Raw genomic sequence first — 19,043 nt, forward strand, 5'->3', positions numbered from 1 at the left:
CAAAAGTACTTCATTGGGACCTTTTGAGGTTATGAAAGGCACTATGTCAAATTAAATAGTGTTTATGTTTAATCTTTATGCCTATCTGTGGTGTCTGAAAATGTATCAGTGAATCTAACTCCTAATCAGCTTATTTGAGGAATAGAAATTGAAACCCACATTTAAGGGGCTGGTTTAGCTCTCTCAGCTAAATCGCTGGCTTATAAAGCAGACCAAGCAGGCCAGCAGCATGGTTCGATTCCTGTACCAGCCTCCCCGGACAGGTGCCGGAATGTGGCGACTAGGGGCTTTTCACAGTAACTTCATTGAAGCCTACTTGTGACAATAAGTGATTTTCATTTCATTTCTTTATAATAAATAAAATCTATGTATTATAAAGGGAAGTAACTGATACAACGAAAGAGAGTGGGTTTAGAATTGAAAATTCAGTAGAAAATCTGGTATTAGTATCGGGACAACTGTTCTAAAATTCTTACTCGTTACTGAAGCCCAGGTGAACACTCTGGAAAATCCTCAGCTGCAACAGGTGCTGCGTAGGCAGGTGGAGGAGATGGACATTTTACCACAGGGTTCTCAGCAACTGCCACCTCTAATACAGGCTCAGGCTTTACCTTCATCACAGTTAGCTTTGGATCTGGCTCGGAATGCATTCTTCCAAGGGTTCCAAGTTCCTTTGTTCCCTCCGGAACTCAGTCCTCCCTTAATAGTGAGTGTGAGTGAAAGTGAGCGAGTAAGAATGTGAGTGAGTGACTGCATGTGTGTCTGTATGTATGTGTTTGTGTCTGTGTGTGAGAACTCTGAGATTAGGGTGAACTGGACACACACACAAGACATACACTGCTCAGTGTGGGGAGGCACACACTGTGTCCCTCCTCCTCAAAAATCTAACCACGTGTGGGATGGGGAGAGGAGGAAAATCCAGGCTAAAAGGCGATCTACTTCACATCCCCAGAGAGAAACAGAGGTCAGTGACCCTTTGTCAGAACTAGTGCAGATTGTGGACCTGAGATATTGCCAAAGCCCTGGTTGTAAAATGCTGTTTCTCTCTCCATAGATACTGCCTGGCCTGCTGGGTTTCCCCACTATTTTTCATTCACGTTTCAAATTTCCAACATTTGCAGTACTTTGCTCTCCTATTGTATTCTCAATGCTGGACATTCGTAAGTGTGGTTAGTTTCAATTTAAAATGAGAAAATATTATCACTGTCACGGTACCCTGGGCCAGTACACGGGCAAGTCCAGCCCCATTTGACCCGGAATTGCAACACAGGTAAAATCAGATTTTATTGAAAAAAATACCCGAGGTCCTTGGTTGATCCCAATAAACTGCAGTCACTAGGTTTGTAACATTAATGCCAATAATCTTTTATTATGTCGAGTATTATTAATAAAAGGACAGAAAATGAAACTGACTATCTAATCTCCTTTCCCAACTTTCCCATGATGTGGAGATGCTGGCATTGGACTGGAGTGAGCACAGTAAGAAGTCTTGCAACACCAGGTTAAAGTCCAACAGGTTTGTTTCGAATCACTAGCTTTCGGAGCACTGCTCCTTCCTCAGGTGAATGGAGCACTGCTCCTTCATTCACCTGAGGAAGGAGCAGTGCCCCATTCACCTGAGGAAGGAGCAGTGCCCCATTCACCTGAGGAAGGGGCAGTGCTCCATTCACCTGAGGAAGGAGCAGTGCTCCATTCACCTGAGGAAGGAGCAGTGCTCCATTCACCTGAGGAAGGAGCAGTGCCCCATTCACCTGAGGAAGGAGCAGTGCTCCATTCACCTGAGGAAGGAGCAGTGCTCCATTCACCTGAGGAAGGAGCAGTGCCCCATTCACCTGAGGAAGGAGCAGTGCCCCATTCACCTGAGGAAGGAGCAGTGCCCCATTCACCTGAGGAAGGAGCAGTGCTCCATTCATCTGAGGAAGGAGCAGTCCTCCGAAAGCTAGTGATTCAAATCAAACCTGTTGGACTTTAATCCAACTTTCCCAATTATACCCTTTTCCTAACCACTTCCAAACTATCCCTACTCTCTACACTCACACACAGACAAACAACACAGAGGGGAAAGCTTGGTGGAAAGGGAAAGAAAATATTAATAAAAAATAAAAGAATAAAGGTCTTTGATAGTGGGCAGCACGGTAGCATAGTGGTTAGCACAATTGCTTCACAGCTCCAGGGTCCCATGTTCGATTCCCGGCTTGGGTCACTGTCTGTGCGGAGTCTGCACGTTCTCCCTGTGTGTGCGTGGGTTTCCTCCGGGTGCTCCGGTTTCCTCCCACAGTCCAAAGATGTGCAGGTTAGGTGGATTAGACATGCTAAATTGCCCTTAGTGTCCAAAATTGCCCTTAGTGGTGGGTGGGGTTACTGAGTTATGGGGATAGGGTGGAGATGTGGAGTTCGATAGGGTGTTCTTTCCAAGAGCTGGTGTAGACTAGATGGGCCAAATGGCCTCCTTCTGCACTGCAAATTCTTCCGGTTAGTGTCTTTCTGAAGTTCAACTTTTGTTTTGATTCTTCTTCCTTCTAGGCTTAAGGTGGTTTTCTCTAGCAAGATTGCTACCATAATAATAATAAGAATTGCTTATTGTCACAAGTAGGCTTCAATGAAGTTATTGTGAAAAGCCGCTAGTCGCCACATTCTGGCACCTGTTCGGGGAGGCCGATACGGGAATTGAACCCGCGCTGCTGGCATTGTTCTGCATTGCAAGCCAGCAATTTAGCTCACTGTGCTAAACCAACCCCTTTTCTTCTCTGTGGACTCAGGGCATTCCAGATTCACAGCAAAAGATGTGCCTGGAGCTCACTGCTTTCAGAACAGTAAAACACTTCTTTCACTTCAGCAAGCAAGGGAGAGAGAGACTGTGTTCCTTTCACCTCCAAGGTCTAAACGCTTCTGACAAGTTCTCTCAGAAAGCCGAACGCAGGAATCAATCACTGCTCTGCATCAGGCAGAATACCATCCCTGGCTGCCAGTCAACCAATCGACCCAACGCCCGCCAACCTGATTCCTGAGATCCACTTGGTGCTCAGGAGTCTGGCTTAAAAAAAACCAGGGAACACAGTGTCCTGACAAGCAGGCTGTTTCAGCCTTTAGTCATCTGCTGAGAGGCATATTTTGATTATGGGTCCATGAATCAAAATAATAAAACAACATAAAATAAATGGGAGCAAATGAAATCAACAGGAAGAACCTGCACATCACTTAATGCAAAGTGATTTTTCTGTGAACAAAGCCCATTTGTGTGGATATAAATAGCACAATGTTGTAGCTGTTTTCAGTGGTGCTAATTTGCTGGAAGGTTTTGTCACTTTTAAAATTGGAAGTGAAACGAGGAATCCTGCACCAGTAGAATATGTCACGATGAATTCAACATATTCTCACTTATAGATAGGGGGCCTGATTATCCCAAAATGGGGCTATGTTCCCAAGCCGGCGTAAAAACGCTGGCGTTGCACTCCCCAGTTTTCTGAGAAAAATAAAAGTCGATTCACTTACTTGCAAGGGGCTAGCAGGCACCCGGAGAGCTTCACGCAGCTTTGGCCGCGGATACGGCCCCCGTACTTCCGGTTCCGGGTCGCTTGCGCACTGCGGCGGCCTCCAGCGCCATGGCAGGCTCAGACCGCGGAGGCAGCTCCGTCATATAGGTCCCCCCCCCTTCCCCCATCGGCTGCACGCCCCTGCATTGGACCAGCCCCATCTGTGCCCTGGCTGCCCATAAGGTCCCCCCCCGGTGCCCGATCCCCCCCCCCCCCCACCCCACCAGATCAGCCGCAATGAAGTCCGCAGCTGCCACGCGAGAGTCCCGATCAGCCGGATCATGTTAGTTCCACGTTGTCGGGTACTCAGCCGGTCGGGAGCAGAGGTTCGCTGGGAGGGCCTCTGGCAATGGCCCCCAGCCACGTGGCGTATTTTGCGGACGTGCGGATATTCAGGGCCCAGAGAATCTCCGGAGCGGCACTGGGCCCAATTCTGATGGGAAAGTTGATTCTCCACCCCCGCGCCAAATGCGATTTTGGCGCGGGGCTGCGGAGAATCCAGCCCAGGATTGTTGTTTGCAGTGCATGTGAGACTCAAATCATTTGGATGTTGCTGCCCAGATATTGTATTGCTCCAGGTTCAAAGAAGCAGAACTGGTTGCATAATATGAATGATCAAGTTGTGTGTAATAATCTGACAAAGCCATGGTTGTAAAGTGTGTCATATTGGAACCTGAGTTTTTGATTGGTTTATAAATAGAAGCATAGAGTACAAAAGCCAAGAAGTTTTATTAAACCTATATAAAATATTTCAACTCCTCTCTGCCTATGGTTTCCAATTCTGAGCACTGGAAGGATATGAGGAGATGGTTAAAGAATCCCAAGGTAAAGGGTCTGGAAAAAAGAGAAGCACGAAGGTGCATGATTCTCTTCCTGGTCTTGGATTACTTCCAACTCCTGCCATAGATCATTTCCAGAGTGTGTTGCCTCGCGGCACTAAATTCTCACTCCTGTTCACTGCCCATGTGAATCTGGGTAGCAGTTGCCAGGACCATTTCTTTGACCAATTCCACCCTTTAAATTCAAGAGGGCCCCCACATCCCTGACCTCTCATGCGTGCTGTCCTCATAAGTTATGATCATTCCTGAGTTCTTTCCAAATCTACTTATTGGTGGCATGGTGGCACAATGGTTAGCACTGCTGCCTCACAGCTCCAGGGTTCCGGGTTCAATTCCAGCCCTGGGTGACTGTCTGTGTGGAGTTTGCAATATCTCCCAGGTGCACTGGTTTCCTCCCATAGTCCTAAAATGTGCAAGTTAGGAAACTGGATATGCTAAATTGTCCTTCAGCGTCCAAAAGGTTAGGTGGTGTTACTGGGTTATGGGGATAGGGTGGCGGTATGGGCGTAAGTAGGGTCCTCTTTCCAAGGGCCGGTGCAGACCCAATGGGCCAAATGGTCTCCTAACTGCCCTTCTTTCATTGTAAACTCCTTGATTCTATGAAACACAAATAAAAGAAGTTGTGCAATGCACTAAACGTATCCTGTGAATGTGAACAGTTGGGGTTGGGGGGGGGGGTCAGATACAGTAGCAGGGGTGTAAGTAAGGGCCAACTGTACCTCAGATAACTGGTAAAACTCTGCCACACTGAAAGCTTGCTGATTAACCCTTGAAAATAACACTGAACATCAGAACAAGCAGCAGAGAGTTCATACAGAATCATAGGCTGTAACGTTCATGGGGATTCCTTCAAATGCTGAGGATGAAGTAACTTGCAAGACCATAATGAGCCCATTAGTGGCTCTTGCACAGAGCACAAGGATCCACCCATGACTACCCCCACCAGAATTTGAAGGAAGGGGATCCGGTGGAAAGTGGGACTGGAGGAATGAGAAGATGACACTTCTGAGACTCACACTTCCACGATTGTAACTTCTTTATTTATTCTCTCATGGGATGTGGGTGCCGCTGGCTAGGCCAGCATTATTGCCTATCCCTATCTGCCCTTCCTTGACTGGAATTAAAACAAAAATCTCATTGGCAAACAGAATTTCTACAGTGATGCAGCCCTTAGGGATCACTCACCTCAACTAGTGAATGATGGAATAGTTGAGAAAATGTTAAACATTCAAAATAGGATATTATTTGCAGCCTGATTCAGATGGTCTTGTTATGCAATTGCATCACTTTTCCTTTCCTTATATTGCTGTGCCTTCTGATTAATAAGTTATTCCTTTTCGTATTGGTAGTCTGAAGTGGAAAAGTTTGAAAATTTCAACTGTGGACGTTTGTTTGCAAAAGGACAAAGGCTGTGGCAGGATCTGAATGGTTTGTTGTGGCCCTGGTGCCTGGAGGGAGAGAGTATCTGATGTTGCTGGTGAATCTATTCCTGCATCTTTTATCTCATGTCTCCTAGTTGTCGTGTGTGTGTGTGGTTTCTCAGTTTTATTTCATTTGTTGTCATGGTTAACATCAAAGGAACAAAATGAAGGATGGATCAGAAGGAGCTTCTGCTCAGGGGTGGAGGAGGGTTCAATTTGTGGGCATGAGGGTGAATGCAAACAGAACAGAAACTATTTCACATATCTCGTATCAACATTGAGCACTTCCAGATAAAAATGAATGTGATTAGCTGCTCATTCAATTATGTATCCAAGCCCTCTCTACTCTGTCCAGCTCCCTCATGATTTTGAACATCTCTATTAAATTTCCTCTTGGCCTTCTTCTCTCCGAGGAGAACATTTAGAACCTCTCAAATCTATCCTGATAACTGCAGTTTCTCATCCATGAAACAATTGTGTAAATCTCCATTCCATTCTCTCCAATGCGTTCACATCCTTCTTACAGTGTGGTGCCCAGAGCTGTGCACAATATTGCAGCTGAGGTCTATGTCTTCAGCATAAATTCAGCATAACCTCCTTGCTCTTGTACTCTATTCCCCTATTATTAAAGCTTCAGTAATTGCCTGGATCACATCTCTCTTAACTGCAGTACTGAAATTCAAAATATACTGTCATTTATACAGTTAAAATCAGCATGTGCTCAGATGAGCGTTTTACTTTCCAATGTTCTTCAGCAGAACTTGATTCAGATCCACTAAATGGGCAATTGTCCAGATATGAAGGCTGAACGCTTTGGTTGTTGGCCAGTAATTACTTGTGCTTGTCAAGTCTCAGGGACACTGACTGACATACATCTATATTTCCAGACTCTCAAGGCCTGTCTTGACACCTTTTTAATGACCTTCTTTGTCTTTCCCTGATAAGACTCAGGACAAATTACTTCTCACAGATCAGCAGTTTTGAGAAAATCAAGCTGGGCGCCACCCTGCCCCACCCCCCATCAGCCCTGCTCCCAATATGCCATTGCATGATGATAATCAACTGTCAACATTTCACATATATATATGTATATATCTTTATGGATGGGAAGCCTATGCAAATCTCAATCAAAGGTTCTTCTTTCTGCAGAGTCCACATCCTACAGTCTACCCTAAAATGGCTGTGTACTGTCGGGACACTGGTACTTATGCGGAGGTGTTGTTACCTCCATCCTGTTGTGAAGGAATGAAGCTACAAATATGACATTATAAGAGAATTCAGCTAGAAATTGGGGGTTATCAGATTAAAATAGTAATTCTTCTGCGAAATAGGGATTGAAAATTAAAAGTAGAGTTCAAATTAAAAGCAGAGTTCATCTGCTGGACAAAAGGAAAAGGTTTATAAAGTTTCTAAACATTCCTGGGCATAATTGTGTGCTCAAGGACAATACAATCCTGCAGCACAGAGTATGGTATATTATTTGACTCAAGGAAACTAATAAAAAAAGAACTGACCTTTACATCAGCAAAGCACTGGTAAATTGTAAGATACTACAATCTTCAGCGGCACAGTGGTGCAGTGGTTAGCACTGCTGCCTCACGCTGCTGTGGATCCGGATTTGAACCCGGCCCCAGGTCATTGCCGTTTGGGGTTTGTACATTCTCCCCGTGTCTGTGTGGGTCTCACCCCCACATCTCAAAAAGATGTGCAGGGTAGGTGAATTGACCATGCTAAATTGCCCCTTAATTGGGAAAAAAATTGGATACTCTAAATTTATTTTTAAAAACTACAATCTAAAAATTGTTAACCTGAAGGATGACTCGAAAAGTAAATTCTGGAAACTGAGTGACTTGTCTGTGAGGAGTAGATGGCGAAACATCTGAGCTGTGTGATTCTGTTGGACCTGACTTCAGCAGTTGAGCAGTTCATAGAATCATAGAATTTACAGTGCAGAAGGAGGCCATTCGGCCCATCGCACCGGCCCTTGGAAAGAGCACCCCACTTAAGCCCACGCCTTCACCCTTTGTAACACCACCTAATCTTTTGGACACTAAGGGGAAATTGAGCAGAGCCAATCCACCTAACCGGCACATCTTTGGACAGTGGGAGGAAACCAGAGCACCCGGAGAAAACCCACGCAGACACGGGGAGAAAGTACAAACTCCGCAATCACCCGAGGCCTGGAATTGAACCTGAGACCCTGGAGTTGTGATGCAGCAGTGCTAACCACTGTGCCGCAGTGCTATTTTGAAGATTCTTGGTTCTATAGGTTAGCTGAATGGAGTTGTCCTGCTTCCTTTGTAACTGTGGCTTTGCAGACTTATAACTTGCTTACAGAAAACAGAGAGAGAGAGAGAGAGAGCAAGGTGCTATCTGCAAGCAGCAGGGGTACCTAGTCAGTGTTCTTCAGTTGTGACCTTCATAGCATATACAGCGAGCTTCACAGCATATACAACATATACAGCACAGTTGAATTAGAACATCAGACTAGCACACAAAGACCAGGGTTGCAGTTGTTTTTTAACCCTTTGTTTTTAGTATTCCTGGGAGGGGAAAACCACAAGCTGTGATACAACTCACAGGATTATCATAGTTTCTGCTGGGATAGCGTTGTGGTGGACTTCTTCGAAATAATCACAGGAGACCCAGGACAGGTTAAAATGGTTTACTCCTGATTCAAGCATGGAAGGAACTACACCAGAGAAATCTTTGGAATAGCACCGTCTTCTAATACAGCTCTCAGCTCTAACACAGCAATCACAGGGACAGCATTCTAATAACACATGCTCCACCAAGCCTCAGAGACAGACTGCTTATCCAGTTGGTCAGTAACACAGAAACAAAAACTGAAAATGCTGGAAAATCTTAGCAGAGCTGACAGCATGTGTGGGGAGAGATCAGAGCTAACCTTTTGACTCTAGATGACTCTTCGTCAGAGCTGGAGGGAACTGGAACTCAAAAACACCAGACTCTGGACTTGAAACTATAGATCTGTTCTCTCTCTACAGATGCTGTCAGTCCTGCTGAGATTTTCCAGCGTTTTATGTTTCTGCTTCAGGTTCCAACATCTGCAGTAATTTGCAGGTGGCACTGCCAAGGTGCCAGGATGGCACTGCCAGGATACCCAGGTGGCACCCAGGAGGCACCAGCAGTGCCAGGTCACCACCCTGCTCAAAGGGTATGCAGCTGGGGGCCTCCGATCTCGGCTATCTCATGGCCTGGTCAAGCAACAGCCTGACATCGTCATACTCACAGAATCAGAATCATATCATACAGACAATGTCCCAGACACCACTCACACCAGTCCCAGATATGTTCTGTCTCACCAATAAAACAGACCCAACAGAGGTGACAGAACAGTGGTGTACAGTCGAACGGGAGTTGCTCTGGGAATTCTCAACATCGACTCTGGACTCTATGAAGTCTCATGAATCAGATTAAACACGGGCAAGGACAATTCCTGCTGATTACCACGTACCATCCACCATCAGCTGTTGAGTCAGTACTCCTCCATGTTGAAGACCACTTGGAGGAAGCACTGAGGATGGCAAGGGTGCAGAATATACTCTGGGTGGGGTCCATCACCAAAGTGGCGCAGGAGTACCACCACAGACCGAGCTGGCCGGGTTCTAAAGGACATAATTGCTAGACTGGGACTGCAGCAGGTGGTGAGGGAACCAACAGGAGGGAAAACATACTTGACCTCGCCTAAACCAACCTGCCTGCTGCAGATGCATCTGTCCATGACAGTATCGGTAGAAGTGACCACTACAAAGTCCTTGTGGAGACAATGCCCCACCTTCACATTGAGGATACCCTCCATCATGTTGTCTGGCACGACCACCATGCTAAATGGGATAGACTTTAGACTTTGAACAGATCTAGCAACTCAAGACTGGGCATCCATGAGGCGCTGTGGGCCATCAGCAGCAGCAGAATTGTATTCAAACACAATCTGCAACCACATGGCCCGGCATATCCCCCACTCTACCATTACCACCAAGCCAGGGGATCAACCTGGTTCAATGAAGAGTGCAGGAGGGCATGTCAGGAGTACAAAAAATGAGTTGTCAACCTGGTGAAGCTACAACACAGGACTACTTGTGCACCAAACAGGATAAGCAGCAAGTTATAGAAATAGATAAGTGATTCCACAACGAAAGCATCAGATCTAAACTTTATAGTCCTACCACTTCCAGCCGTGAATTGTGGTGGGCAATTAAGCTACTCACTGGAGGAGAAGGCTCCACAAATATCCCCATCCTCAATGATGGAGAAAACCAGCAGATCTGTGCAAAAGACAAGGCTGAAGCATTCGCATCAACCTTCAACCAGATGTGCCAAGTGGATGTTCCATCTTGGTCTCCTCCGGAGGTCCCAGCACCTCAGATGTCAGTCTTCTCATGGACTCATAGTTTGGGTTCCACCAGGGTCACTCAGCTCCTGACCTCATTACAGCCTTGGTTCAAACATGGACAAAAGAGCTGAATGTAAGAGGTGAGTTGAGAGCGACTGCCGTTGACATCAAGGCAGCATTTGACCGAGTATGGCATCAAGGAGCCTGAGTAAAACTGGAGTCAATGGTAATCAAGGGGAAAGCAATCCGCTGGTTGGCCACACCTGGAGTATTGTGTTCAGTTTTGGTCTCCTTACTTGAGAAAGGACGTACTGGCGCTGGAGGGTGTGCAGAGGAGATTCACTAGGTTAATCCCAGAGCTGAAGGGGTTGGATTATGAGGAGAGGTTGAGTAGACTGGGACTGTACTCGTTGGAATTTAGAAGGATGAGGGGGGATCTTATAGAAACATTTAAAATGATGAAGGGAATAGGTAGGATAGATGCGGGCAGGTTGTTTCCACTGGCGGGTGACAGCAGAACTAGGGGACATAGCCTCAAAATAAGGGGAAGTAGATTTAGGACTGAGTTTAGGAGGAACTTCTTCACCCAAAGGGTTGTGAATCTATGGAATTCCTTGCCCAGTGAAGCAGTTGAGGCTCCTTCATTACATGTTTTTAAGGTAAAGATAGATAGTTTTTTGAAGAATAAAGGGATTAAGGGTTATGGTGTTCGGGCCGGAAAGTGGAGCTGAGTCCACAAAAGATCAGCCATGATCTAATTGAATGGCGGAGCAGGTTCGAGGGGCCAGATGGCCTACTCCTGCTCCTAGTTCTTATGTTCTTATGGAGTGACCTGGCACAAAGAAAGATGGTTGTGGGTGGTAGTTGGAGGTCAATCATCTCAGCTCCAGGACATCCTGCAGGAATTCCTCAGGATAGTGTCCTCAGCCTAAGCATCTTCAATGACCATCCTTCCATCATAATGTCAGAAGTGTGGATGTTTGCGGATGACTGCCCAATATTCAGCACATTTCGCGACCCCTCAGATAATGAAACAATTCATGTCCAAATGCAACAAGACATGGACAAAATCCAGGCTCGGGCTGACAAGTGGCAAGTTACATACGCACCACATAAGTGCCAGACAATGACCATCTCCTACAAGAGAGGATCTAACCATTGCCCCTTGACATCCAATTAATTTCCATTGAATCCCCTACAATCAACAATGGGATTACCATTGATCAGAAATTGAGCTGGACTAGCTACATTAATACTGTGGCTACCAGAGTAGATAATAGGCTAGGAATCCTATGGCGAGTAACTCATCTCCTGACCCCCCAAGACCTGTCCACCATCTACAAGACACAAGTCAGGAGTGTAATAGAATATTCTCCACTTGCCTGGATGAGTGCAGCTCCAAAAAGACAAGAAGCTCGACACCACCCTGGACAAAGTAGCCCATTTGATTGCTACCCATTCCACAAACATTGAATCCATCCACCACTGACGAACAGTGTCAGCCGTGTGCATCATCTACAAGATGTATGGCTGTAACTCACCAAGGTTCCTTAGGCAGCACCTTCCAAACCCACGGCCACTACCATCTAGAAGGACAAGAGCAGCAGATAACTGGGAACCCCACCACCTGGAGGTTCCCCTCTTTTTTGACACTCAGAAACCTCCTCGACTGTTTTTCAACTTTACTTTTTTGACACTCAGAAGCCTCCTCGACTGTTTTTCAATTCGCCTTTCTTTTTGAAAATGTTATTATCCTGTTAACTTTCAAGAATTTTTTTCCTTTGAATGTTTGAAATGGTGACTCACAGCAATTTATTTTTACTAATTCCAACTTCTATGTCTCCTGTCCTCAAACATTTTTGTGTTAGAAGAAATGCTATGAGTGGATTAAGGGCAAGTCTTTAAAAGGTCAGAACCTTTAGTCCAGATTGATACAATGCGGTGACATTTGATGTCTACAGATAAGTCCATTAATTATGAAATTTGCTAAATCCCTGCTGTGGTATCAGTGCTCATATGACCCTGGAAACCATTATCACCAATTTAAAATCTTGACGGATTGGAAAATAAAAATTTAATAATGCCCGAGATAAATATATGTATCTATACATATGAATATATACAGACATATAAATATATATAACTTTCCATCAATCATTACAAAAGTAATTCATTGAATTGAACAAAAACAGATGTCATCAGAAATGGTTAACTTCTATGATGGTTTTCAAGGGGGAAGATTGAAACATTTCAGATGTACACTGTTGCATGCTTTATGTAGCTTATTTTTCCCCGATCGAAGACAAACTAAACACAATTCTTAATTACTTTTCCCCACGTCTTGGAGTCCTTTTTAAACTTGCATCAGGTTATTTTTAATCTTTAGCAATTGAAAAGGACAAATGTCTTTGCTAACATTAACATTTTGCAGGGGAAGACAGCATCTTCGATTAAACCACTCTGTTTTTCCAAGCCTCTTTGTGAGAGTTTTCTAATCAGTTTTTTTTTAGTACAACCAGAATGATTAAGCAACCAGAATCAACTCAAATATCTCAAATGCAATCCACAACATTAAACATCTAAAATTCAAAACACTCAATATTATATGAGCTAGGCATATATCCAGAATTTAAGACTACCTTGAAATAATAACCAGAATGTCAACATGGACATCTCCAGTTTTCACACCTTAACAGTTAATTAACCTTAATACTCCCCAATTTAATTAAAATAATACTCATCAACTAAAAACAGCACATACTCCAAGAACAAAAGACAAATTACAGAATTTTCCTGTCCTTTCTTCAGGCAAGTTTCCAAAGACAATTAAAACCAACCCAAAGAAAAAGTTAGTTTTCATGATTGCATTACGGGCAGCAGGGGGTGAGGGGGTTAATTTAAGCAACCCTAGTTTTACCTCTCACTATCCAACCATAAACAGAAAGGTGTTTTTAAAAATGTTATTTCCCCCTTTATCAATCGTGGCATATTTTCCCCAGTCCATTTCTTCGGAGTGTTCTAATCCTCGATGAATAGGACAGTAAATTCAAGATAAGATAGAAATAAAAGGGGGTGGTTTCTTTTTTATATATACACGCGCACACACGGGAGAAGGGTTTTGCAATGTCCACTCCTTCTTTTGCACTCACACAATTCAAAGAGGGGTACGGGAAGAGAAGGTGGTTCAGGGTCCAATTACAATAAGATACCAGTTAGGGTTTCACATGTATCCAGAGTCTAGAATCTATGTATAATGAAATGTTTCTTCAGAGGGGAGGTTGAATATTGTAGCGTGATCCGTTTTTCCAGAAAATAGATTTCCACCAGGCGAGAAGGTAAGCAGAGTCGAGTTAGTCTTGAAGGCACAAGTTCTGATGTTCCACTAGTTTGCAGTTATAATGGGGGCTAGAGAACACTCTGCTGCCATTTGCTTGATTGTAAATGGTGGACATTGCAAGATCCTTGGAGGTCCATAAGAGCATAAGAAATAGGAACAAGAGTAGGCCTTTCAACCCTTTATGCCTCCTCATGGCTGATCTAACACTCACTAAATCCACTTTACTCTATAACCCTTAATTTCCCATCTGATCTCAACCATGAAAAGGTTCAAGGACTCAGCCTCCACAGCTTCCCGGGGTAAAGGATTCCAATGATTCACCATTCTTTGAGAAAATACTTGTACCTCAAATCCATCATAAATGAGAACCCCCTTATTCTGCGACTATACCCATCTGGTTCTACATTCTCCCATGAGTAGAAACATCTTCCCAATATTTTCCCGGTCGAAACTCCAAAGAATCTGATGGCCTGGATTCTCCAAAATCCTGGCCAAGTGTTGACGCTGGCGTCAAAACCGGCGCGAGTGATGCCGGCATCAACGGGCCTCCAGGCCCAGTCATTCTCCCCTTCCTTGGCGCCGGAGTGCTGTGCGCTGCTCCGATGTCGAAAGTTGGCCCTGCATGGCCGACGCGGGTCTGCGCATGCGCACCACGGCCGTCTGCACGCCACTCCCCAGGGAACATGGCGGAGCCCTATAGGGGCCTGGCGCAGAGGAACATAGGCTCCCCCTGGAATTAACGCGCCTGCCGATTGGTAGCCACCGATCACCGACCTGGCTACTGTGGAGGCCCCCCTGCAGTCATGAAAAACTATTTCTCTGATGATGGTGATTGTATGTAATTTTTCCCCTGTATTTTTTTACAATTTCTGGGATGCTTGTTTTATCCTCTACAGTAAAGACCAATTCAAAATATTGGTTGTCTCAATGCAAAACTCCTCTGCCATTTCTTTGTTTCCCATAATTTCTTCCACAGTTTCATTCGCAAAGGGAGCAATGCTTTGTTTTGCTTCTCTCTTCATTTTAAGGTAGTCGGAAAAGCTTTTGTTGACTGTTTTATGTTGCTCGCTAGCTTGCCCTTATAATTTATTTCCTCCATCCTGATTTAATCTATATTTGCAGCATTCTGAATCTATCCCACACTTCTCAAACTAACCTTTGCTATCTTACATGTTTCCGTTTTCAACTTGATGCCTTCCTTAACTTGCTTGGTTATCGATGGTAGGTTCTTCCTCCCCCAAGAGACTTTCCCCCTCACTGGGATGTATTTTTGTGGGAGTCATGAATTACTTCTCTAAATGTCTGCCATTGTTCACCTGCTGTTTTACCTACTAATCCACATGGTCAGTCCACTTTGGCCAATACCATCTTCATACGTTTATAATTCCCCTTCTTTATGTTAAATACTTATATATAATTCCCAGTTTTCTCATACTCACGCTGAATGCTAAATGCTATCATATTGTGATCACTACCTCCTAGGGGATCCTTAACCTTGAGATCATTTATTATGCCTCCCCCATTACATGTTACCAGATCCAAAATAGCTTGGTTGGCTCATAATATATTGCTTCAAAAAACCATCCCGAATGCACTCTATGAATTTATTCACTTGGCTGCCATTTCCAAATTGATTAGCCCAATCTATATGAAAATTAAAGTCCATGATTAATGAAGTGCTCTTTTTACATGTATTTGTTAATTCCTGATTTAAACTCTTACAGTGTGGCTACTTTTCAGGTGCCTATACAATACTCATACTAATCTCTTCCTTTTGGTATTTGTATTTTCCACCCAAATCAACTCCACATTCTCTGACCCTGAATTGTCCCTCAGAACTGTATTTATTTACTCTCTTATAGGGGCGGCATGGCGGTGCAGTTGTTAGCACTGCTGCCTCACGGAGCTGAGGACCCGGATTCAATCCCGGCCCAGGGTTACTGGCTGTGCAGAGTTTGCACATTTTCCCCGTGGCTGCGTGGGTCTCACCCCCACAATCCAAAGATACGCTGGGTAGGTGGATTGGCCACGCTAAAATTGCCCCTTAATTGGAAAAAAAATAACTGGGTACTTTAAAATTCCATTTAAAAAATATTGGGAAGGAGTGGTCTGTGGTCTTTGGAGAGGGGTGACTCACTTGCTTTCAGGACTCACTTGGCTGCTGCATGGTAACCTCCATTTCTAACACTACCCTTTCCTCAGCCTCTCCCACTAGCGCCATCGCCCTCTGCTCCACAAGGGTTTGGGTTCACTTGTCAAGGATGCCGCCTCCAGTTTTCTGCCACTTCCATCGATTATGGGCCCCCTTGTCCTCGGGGACACATAAAGGACATGGTGATACACATGGAGATGAGTTCTATGGGGTTATGTAGCTGGTGGCATGTGTGTGCAAGGCACCTGGCCAAAGAGAACAATACAGATGTTGGGGTTTGGTGGCGGGTTGAATTTGATGGAATGCAGGCTGGTGCATTTTGGTTTGCCACTATGGGAATGTGGAGTGATATGAGAAGTGAGGGACAGGAGTATAGTATTCAATTCTGGTCGCCACACTACCAGAAGCATTTGGAGGCTTGAGGGAGGGTGCAGAAGAGATTTACCAGGTTGTTGCCTGGTATGGAGAGTATTAGCTATGAGGAGAGGTTGAATAAACTCGGTTTGTTCTCACTGGAATGAAGGAGGTTGAGGGGAGACCTGATAGAGATCTACAAAATTATGAGGGGCATAGACACAGTGGACAGCCAGAAATGTTTTCCCAGGGTAGAGGGGTCAATTACTAGGGGACATAGGTTTAAGGTGCGAGGGACAAGGTTTAGAGGCGATATACGAGGCACATTTTTTACACAGAGGATAGTGGGTGTCTGGAACTCACTGCCGGAGGAGGTGGTGGAAGCAGGGACGATAGTGACATTTAAGGGGCATCTTGACAAATACATAAATAAGTTAGGAATAGAGGGATATGGACCCTGGAAGTGTAGAAGATTTTAGTTTAGACGGGCAGCATGGTTGGCGCAGGCTTGGAGGGCCGAAGTGCCTGTTCCTGTGCTGCACTTTTCTTTGTTCTTTTGGTTGATTGATACCAGGGGCATGGAGGTTGTGACTACCCAAGTTGCCCCAATGAAGTCATTCATCTTCTTGCTGCACTGGGTTCCTGTCCTGCTGGTGAAGCTGGCAGCACTGACTGCCTCTGCCAGGCTCTGTTGTCGATGGCGGGCTTGGGTCTTCTGCCCACCTTGGGGAAGAGGGTGTCCCTCCTCTCTTTCACACTATCCAGCATTTTCTTGAGCTCACTCTCTGTGAATCTGAGGTCAGGTCTCCATGGAGCCATCTTCTTCGCTGGAATGAGTGTGTGTGGGGTGCTTATAAGCAGCTCCAGCTTGTCAGGTTCTCCAGTACCGATTCTGGCCCAAGTGAATCAGATGTCGGCGAGAGTGGAAATTGCTCTGAATTCACTTGGGCAGAGTGTTGGTTCATTTGCATCTCATGACTCGCTTTCCAAATAGCGAGAACACGAAGTTCACGCAATTCAGTCCCGACGGCAACACTTAGTCTCCCAAATGGAGGATTCCGGCCAAGCATTTTATAAATCGAGTCAAATTAAAGCAAAATGTTTGAAACAGTTTAATTGATTTTCTGCCAGACACCTACAAGGCTGAAGCTTATCGTTGACAAAGCAATCTGTTCAGTGCAAAGATAATTTTATATAAAAATAACACACACACCAGCATTTTTAATTTAAAATTTAATTACATTTTTATATCCCACTTCTTAGTATATAATCTTATCTTGAAATGAACATTCTCGACAATCGCATTCACGTCTTCATATTCGTATACACAATAACAATCCACAAACTTAAAACTTAAAAAGCTATGAAGGGAGTTTTGATTTTTTGCATAGAACAGATACCTGCAAACAAATATATTCCCTTTTCACACATTCACATGCACTGAACTTTATTTCTTTCTTTTGCCCTTTTGTGCTGTCAGCTGAACAGCTCCTTGTGGTTATCATGCCAGCTGATCTACACCCAGCCTATTCCCTGGACAATTACAGTCGAGACTACAGTATTACACTGCCTCCCGAGCCAAATTGCTATCAACATTGTGAGGTGACAAGTGGCACCCTGTGGACATTGTTGCACCTCCTACTCTCCTGCACTGGGTCATCGCCGCCGATTAAGACATCTGTCCACCTCTCCCCAAGAAGTACTTTCCCTTTGTGACTATAAGCCATGCATAGCTTTCATTTTAAGATTTGATTGTGCCATTATTTTGACTTGGGTCCCTTCACATGGTCTCCAATTAATCTGTAAGACTTTTAGCCAGGTTTAAGATTTCTGACCCAGGAATTACAGTGTTCACACTCAAATACTTCAGCTAACCATCAAAAACCTTTACTACTCCTTCAAATGCAATACATTCAATGCATTGTTAGTCAAGAAATGGAACACTTAGAAATAGTGTGTTACATGGTGCTGTACCGACAAATCATCCATGATTGATCAGGTCCATGTTATTTGTAGGCTTCAGTGATTGACCCGATCACCTCTTTGTATTGACTGCCTTTTATGCAATCAAAATCAACATGTGCTATATTGGGGGCTGATCTCACTTCCTGTTGTTCTTCAATGCACCTTATTTCAGATCAACTAAATGGAAAATTGCCCAGAAATGAACGATTCGATTGTCAGCCTGTAGTTAATGTACTTGTCAAGCTCAGGGACATGGACTGACATGCATCTGTTTTGCAAGACTCTCAAGGTCTATTTTGAAGTTGTTTTAACAACCTTCTGTCCTTTTCCAGTTAGACTGTCTGAAAAAATGACTCCTCACAGTTCAGCAGTTTTGAGAAAAACAAGCTGGACTCTCATCAGACTCCTTCCAATGTCTCAAAGGCTGGTGGACTATGATGATCGAGCTTTAGAATTTCATATCTATGTATCTATCCTTATCGTTAGATAGTCTATGCAAGTCTCAACTATAAGCTAGAGTTCTTCCTATGGATGCCATGTCCTACAGGGATAATACCCCACCTTGTGATGAGGTCATCAGGTTCATGGAGATGATCTCCCTGCAGCAGGCCTGGGCCATCAGAGTCACAGGCTCCATGATCCAATGAGTAAAGGAAAGGAAGGAGGAAAGGCAGCCTGTACAGCCCTCACAATTCCGCTGGAGGGTTTTCCCTTCCAACCCTCCAACCTTGATTTTTGTACTTTTAATGTACTTACCTGCAGATGCCCTCGAGGTCTCTGGACTCCTTCATTAGTGTCCACCTCTACTGGTGGCTCTGCTGAAGCCTGAGAGCTGGAGTGTTAAGCACCCGGCCGCCATCTTTAATTGGATGGCAGGCCTGCAGGTGATCAGTTAGGATGTCGCCTGCAGTAAAAATCACTGAGCCAGTCTCGCTGTCAGCAAGTGTGGGCTCAGGACCTTTCACAAGGATGTAGGCGTCCTTAAACCTGCATTAACATTCGGTCACATGTTTCTGGATTGGTTGTTCATACCTTTGGAGTACGAGTCACAAGACAAATGCTATCATGCTCCTCAGTATGGTGAT

This window comes from Scyliorhinus canicula, chromosome 17 (genome assembly GCF_902713615.1).
Source record: "Scyliorhinus canicula chromosome 17, sScyCan1.1, whole genome shotgun sequence".
Classification (NCBI taxonomy): domain Eukaryota; kingdom Metazoa; phylum Chordata; class Chondrichthyes; order Carcharhiniformes; family Scyliorhinidae; genus Scyliorhinus; species Scyliorhinus canicula.